Source organism: Gymnoscopelus microlampas, assembly GCF_963454915.1.
Source record: "Gymnoscopelus microlampas genome assembly, chromosome: 19".
Classification (NCBI taxonomy): domain Eukaryota; kingdom Metazoa; phylum Chordata; class Actinopteri; order Myctophiformes; family Myctophidae; genus Gymnoscopelus; species Gymnoscopelus microlampas.
In genome coordinates, this window is record NC_139956.1 from 37,194,091 (window position 1) to 37,200,681 (window position 6,591).

General features: G+C 41.1%; 1 long non-coding RNA gene across 1 annotated transcript; it reads right to left on the bottom strand.

The window, feature by feature from the left end:
• Positions 1-259: 259 nt before the first annotated feature.
• Positions 260-4,297, bottom strand: LOC311034910. Its single transcript, XR_014599647.1, has 3 exons — positions 4,226-4,297; positions 3,766-3,879; positions 260-392 (listed from the first exon to the last, which is right to left on the bottom strand). It is a non-coding gene; the product is annotated as an uncharacterized lncRNA (long non-coding RNA).
• Between the last annotated feature and the right edge of the window lie 2,294 nt (positions 4,298-6,591).

A 6,591-nucleotide genomic window follows, 5' to 3' on the forward strand; every position in this document is an offset into this window, starting at 1 on the left:
AATTCAAGTTTCCTTACATTTTGTGAACAGTTTATGTTTGATGAACAGTTGCTGATTGGAGATGTGATTTAAAAATAGTACAATCCACAGCATTTAGTTATCAACAACGATCAATAGTTAGCAATACTTTAACACTCTGTAATACAGCCGGGAAGCAGAAGTACTATTTGGGGTAATAGGTTGTATATAAACTTAGTCATGATAAATACAAATATAAGAAACATGTTGTAGACTTACCCATCAATTTGCTGCACAATTCCGGATAATTTCTCTCTAATGGCACCTTTCTTGGACTTGAAGATAGTGACCAATTGTAGTGTATAGCGATCCAGAGCATCAAAGAAGTCTGTCTCTAGGTGTGTGGTGGTGATCATGTTAAACTCAGCATAAGCCTACAACACAGCAAACCACAGAACAAACTACAGTGACTAAATACATTTGAAACAGTGTGTAAATTAGGAAAACATTTGGTTAATTGTCATACAAATAATTATGATCAACAATGTAACTGTTTTGTCATTAAACATTGGACGAATTACATTTCGGTTCCGACTTTTAGGCTTTGTAAACAAAAAAAGAAATGACTGACATGACTGACAATGACCGGGGCCAATAATACCATTATGTACTATGGCCGGAACAGGCCCGGCATTTAAAAATGTTGAAAAATAGTGAGAGTAGCCGATCTACATGTTCACAACACATCACTTTGCGAGATGTTGCGAGCTTGTAGATCTGCTATTTTCACTATTCTTCAATAGATAAATGTATACAGATGAACGCTTTTTCTCATAACTGTGATCAGACAATTACCTATATATTAAAATTGGCTTACAGGAGATGCCCCATGCCACGCTCATGTCACCATGAGTCAGCCATAACAGGGCAGGGGTCTTCAACAGGGGGTCCGGGACCCATAGGGAGTCTTCAGAGTTGCTTCAGAGTTGGTCCACCAAATCTCTGTGATAAGATCATTGTTTCTTTATACTAACCACTTGAACAATAGCATCCCTATTCTAAGGACAACTTTAGCCAAAAATGGCCGATCTACAAGCTCACAACGCCTCGCAGCGCGAAGAGGGGAAAAAGAGCAGACCAAGTACAGAGTGAAAGTTTACTAAGTATTGACGGTTTAAGTCGTAAAATGTCTGACAATACACATTAACATGAATCCAACATCTATGAAAAGCTTTAATCTGCAACACAATTTTATGTAATATATAGTGGGGGTCCCTTCTTCATCTTTTTCTCAGTTAGGGGGTCCTTGGCCTGAAAAGGTTGAAGACCCCTGATATAAGGAGTTCCCAATGCAGCTATGCCCAATTATGGAATGTCTAACCTCAATGGCTGCGTTTACATGGACAGGTTTATTCCACTTCAATTCGGAATGAATGCTCATTCAGAATAGAATTGCTCATGTAAACGCATCGGTATGGCCATACCGGTCTGATCCGAATGAAATTTCATTCGGGTTTGAAGGGCTGGTATATACCGATAGAATCGGGCTACATTGCCCATGTAAACGCACTGGTATCAGACTGGTATACATTTGTTCTTTTGCGCATGTGTCATTGGCTAGCGCGGTGCTTCTGGTTGGGGGGGGGAGAGGCGCAAGCCATGTGGAGTCTGGCGCTCCAAGCCCAAGTCGCAGACGCGCGTAGTTCTCCGCCGACCGGCTCCTCCTCCGGGTCAGCAGCAAATATAACAGGAGCTGATTTTGCTGCATTAAACTCATCAATAGCAGACCAATGGCCGTAGCCAGGATGCGGTGTGCTTCCATTATCAAACCTTCTCTCTACCTTCTCTCTCTTAACTTGTTTTATTGTCTCTCTTCTCTTCTTCCTCATTTACCTATATAGCTGGCAGCTTTGATTGAGTGTGAGCTGTGGCTTGTTATTATTTCTCTCTGGCAGCCGTGACTTAAGGCCTTGGCTACACGTACATGGATCTTTTACTAAACGGATATTTTAGTCCTCCGTTTTTAAAAAGAATCCCTGGCCACATGACAAAGATAAACAAAAATCCCTGTCCACACGTAGACGCAGAAACGCATCGATCAGCTGCATGTTTCAATTTTATATCAGATTTTATATTTACATTGATGTTATAATTATATATATGAGGGGCCAAATACAAATACATTTGTAATCACATGTTAAGGCCCAATACTGCAATAGCTGCATTATTTTAATAGCATACGTGAACAGCATACGTGAACATAAACGAAAACAACATTATTAGGGCTCAGCTGCAGCGCAAACAGTAGCCATGGTTCACATGACGCTGTCGAGTCTCTGGTTTATAGTGGTGTTCGTTTTTTTTTTACATTGCCAACTCTCACATGTACATAAACGTTCAGATTTCAAATATAAAGTGCTTACCCCTGAGCCATGGATGTTACAAGGCAATCCGGACCGTGATAAGTACCCGTATCTGGCGTATTGTTCAATAAAAAGCATTTTAATCCCATCGCCAGCCATTTTCTTTTTCTGTTCTTTTATTTTGGTAATGTATCAGAGTGCAATACACCTTCCAACCATTGGTGTCGCATGGTTGAAAGCATCAGAGAAAATTTGGAGAAAATGGCCGACGATCGGATTAAAATGCTTTTTATTGAACAATACGGGAGATACGGGTACTTATCGCGGTCCGGATCGCCTTGTAACATCCGTGGCTCAGGGGTAAGCACTTTATATTTGAAATCTGAACGTTTATGTACATGTGAGAGTTGGCAATGTAAAAACATCGAACACCACTATAAAGCAGGGACTCTCGGCACCGGGGCGATTGTGTTTTAGGACGACAGACCCCACATTCAATCTGTGTGCGCGCCGTGTGTTCTACTTGGCGCAGAGAAAGAGGGTTTTCGTCACACAGTGAATGAGCTACTTTTCCCACCACTGTCTTATTATTAAGTATGACATTATTTAGCCATAAATGAGCGTGCCTTGTTTCATAGACTGTAAGTGTTGCTCTCTCTCTCTCTTCATTTATTATTATAATGACCATGAGCGGTCCGGTTTATGTATTATTGTACTATGTATTATTATAATGACCATGTGCGAATGCGCGATGACGTCATCGTTTCTCAAAACCTCCGGATTACATGTCCACACAGATCCACTGAAACGCATGTTTTGGAAAACCTTCACTTATTTATCCGTTTACAAAAATATCCGTTTTAGCGGCCAAAAACACCGTTTGCGTGTGGCTGAAAGGCCCAAACGCACACAAAAATGTGCGTTTAGAAAAAGATCCATGTACGTGTAGCCAAAATTGTTATTATTCATTACCAAGGCTGCCAGAGGTAAATAATACATATGTTTACCTGTCAAACACCCCCGCCCCCTCCCCCCGTCCCCAACCTGGCCCGAAGCACTCTGCGCATGACCAGAGTTCTATTCCGAATGAATGCTTTGCTCATGTAAACGATTGAGGAACAGGAATACTTTTATTCAGGTGCCATGTAAACAGTTGGGTATACATTTCTATTCGGAATGAGTTCATTCTGAATGAATAAATATTGTGCATGTAAACGCACCCAATGTGTCATCATGGAATCAGCAAACAAATTAGTCAGCTCCATATATACACCTCTAGTGTAATAAAGGTCTCATCACCTTACATCCTGGGTTCCAAACTGCATACAGCACCAGACATTCCTCTAAAGCATATTTTCATATGTCGCCCTGATAGTTCAATTGGACAGTTAATTCCCAACTAAACTTATGTTGCTCTGTTACTCGTGGGTAAAAAGGTGCTAACCTGTTCCCGGATGTCCATGTAGGCAGAAGATGGGCACAGTGCCTGTTGGCAGGAAGGTAGCTGAGGGGATTCTGGTCAGGGCCCAGGCTGAGTCAAACTGCATGTGTTGTGCACCTATACAAACACAGAGGAGTGATTTTACACCAATGTCACATGGTGAGAATACAAGTTTTATCTGAACACCAAGTGCTCAGTCACAGGCTGACCCGGTCAGAGAATGCTTTTCATGTCAGCTGATAGAAAACCACCCAGATATCATTATGTGAAACCCCAAAGTTGTGCCGAGGGTAACCGCCTTGGGGTCTAAGCGCTCTGCCCTTCAGCATCTCTATGACCAGAGGACAGTGAAGAAAGCAGGAAAGAATCAAAGAGACCCAACTCATAACCTTAGCACCTGCTAAGAAACATAGTTACAGTTCATTATTGTTTATTTAACCATTATGTTAAATGAAACCCCCACCTGAAGTCTGCAGTTCTTCCTCTTGAGGAATCCCACTAATCAAATTCTCCACACCAGATGGAGAGATTAGGAGATCGAAGGATTGGATCTACACAGAAGAGAACATATTATATAAACAATTGCAAAATGAGAATCACTCAGAATAAAATAAAATCACTCATGAGTCTACTTATAAGAGTGTATGCAAGCAGTAGGCTATTGTAGATAAGCTCTTTGATAAACACACCATTGTGTGACAACAGTTTGTGTGATTTATATTATTATGACAGGCATAACCCAAGGCACCATGAGCTGACAACAATAGCCTTAACCCTAACCCTATTTTCAACAGATAATGATGGAAAACATTCAACATGGATATTCAACCTATATCTCCTGTTCTAATGTGAGTACATCAACAATACATAATGGCAAAAATAACATGTCTGCCATGTCAGTGGTTCTCAAAGTGGGGCCCAGGGACACCCAGGGTCCTTGAAGGGGTTCCAGAGGGGCACCAGCAAAAAAACAACAATATAGCATCACAATTAGTTTGACCACTTTAACCCTAATATTCACAAATAGCTGTCCTACAAGCTTGTAGATCTGCTATTTTTGAGGAATCTTGAAAAATCTTGGAATTATTTGGAAGAAAATTAACAAATCTTCTGGGGGTCCCTGGTTCAGATGGGGGTCTGACTCTGCAGCCAAACATATCTATTTAGAGGGCCTTAAGATGAAAATGTTGGCGAACCACTGTTCCATTTATTGTCTACTCGAAATACACAGAAGACAGGGTATTTCTGCCACACTATTGAACCATTAACATAATGCCAATGGTTGAAATAAACAATGAACTACACTCCACTAACACAACCCGGCAACATAACATGGGTTTCAATCTCAAATGTGTCCACAGCGCGTCTGAAAGGCATGTTATCTTATAGGACAGATAGCCTACACCAACGTTAGTGTAGTTGCATTTCAAACACTGTTTAATCAGCACCAACAACAAGCCTCGTTTAGCGACGCATAGAGTGGATGCAAAGCCTGATTTATACCTCGCCCTACGGCGTGTCGCGGGTCAAAATGGCAGATCTACAAGCCCACAACGCGTCGTGGATGCGACGCGTTGAGAGCTTGCAAGTCTGATATTTGTTAGCGCGACGTGAGCCAAAGCATCAATGGTCTTAGCCATGGTTCAACCAGGTTGTGACTTTCTCCATCTACATCCCGTACGTCTTCATAAACATTCAGATTATGAAATATAAAGTGCTTACCCCACGGCCATGGATGTAACAAGTTGAATCGAGCGGGTCTAAGTACCGTGTATATTCCGTATTGTTCAATAAAAAGCATTTTAATCCGATCGGTGGCCATTTTGTCCGGATCGTCTCCATGATTTCAACTACGCGACCCTAACGGTTGGGAGGTGTATTGCGCTCTGATACATTATCACTCTGAGAAAATGGCAGGCGATCGGATTAAAATGCTTTTTATTGAACAATACGGAAGATACGGATACTTAGACCCACCCGATTCAAATTGTAACATCTGTGGCCGTGGGGTGAGCACTTTATATATGAAATATTAACGTTTATGTAGATGTACGGGTTGTAATGGAGAAAGTGCCACGGCTATTTCAGGGCTAAAAAAATTGTCTCAGCAAGCAGTAACTTTTATAACATGTCCGTGTTGTTTCAAACAAACGATCAAAACGCAGTCGCTAGTGTCAACTCGACGAAAACATACCAAACTTCCATTTATTACAACATTGTTTTGGAACAAATATGGTTAAGTAGGTTTAAGTAGGCTAAGTTTATGTGGTGGAAAAAACATCAACCACTCATCACTATTGACGTGACGTTTGGCAAATGTTCACTAACATAATGGCAGCATGTCGGATACACAAATTCACACTAGATAACACTTACCTTATTGACGAAATTACTTGAATTGAAGAAATTAAAACGTGTTCCTTGCTTCCATGTTCCAAGCAGAGAGTTCCAACGGTCCCAACTCCCAACAAACCCAGCTGGGCTCAGCGCGCTAATGGCCACTTTTTGAATAATGAGCGCAGTGCGCATGCTCACATTAAGGCACGCCCAGCTCAAGTGACGTTACTGATCAATATAAAGTATTCTAAAATACAAATGATAAGTAAACCATACTAACCACAGTGCAATTAATTTTTACTTGCTCTTGGTTAGTGTTCTAAAATACAAATAATAAATAAATAATACTAATCTGGTAGGCCTAGACAAGGTTCACTGTTTGAGGAGAAGAAACGCACCAAGCAACATTTAAATGTGCTGTTTGATCTGTTAAAAGACAGGAGAACACTTTGGGAGCAGACTCACTTCCTAATAAGCTACAAAGCAAAGACC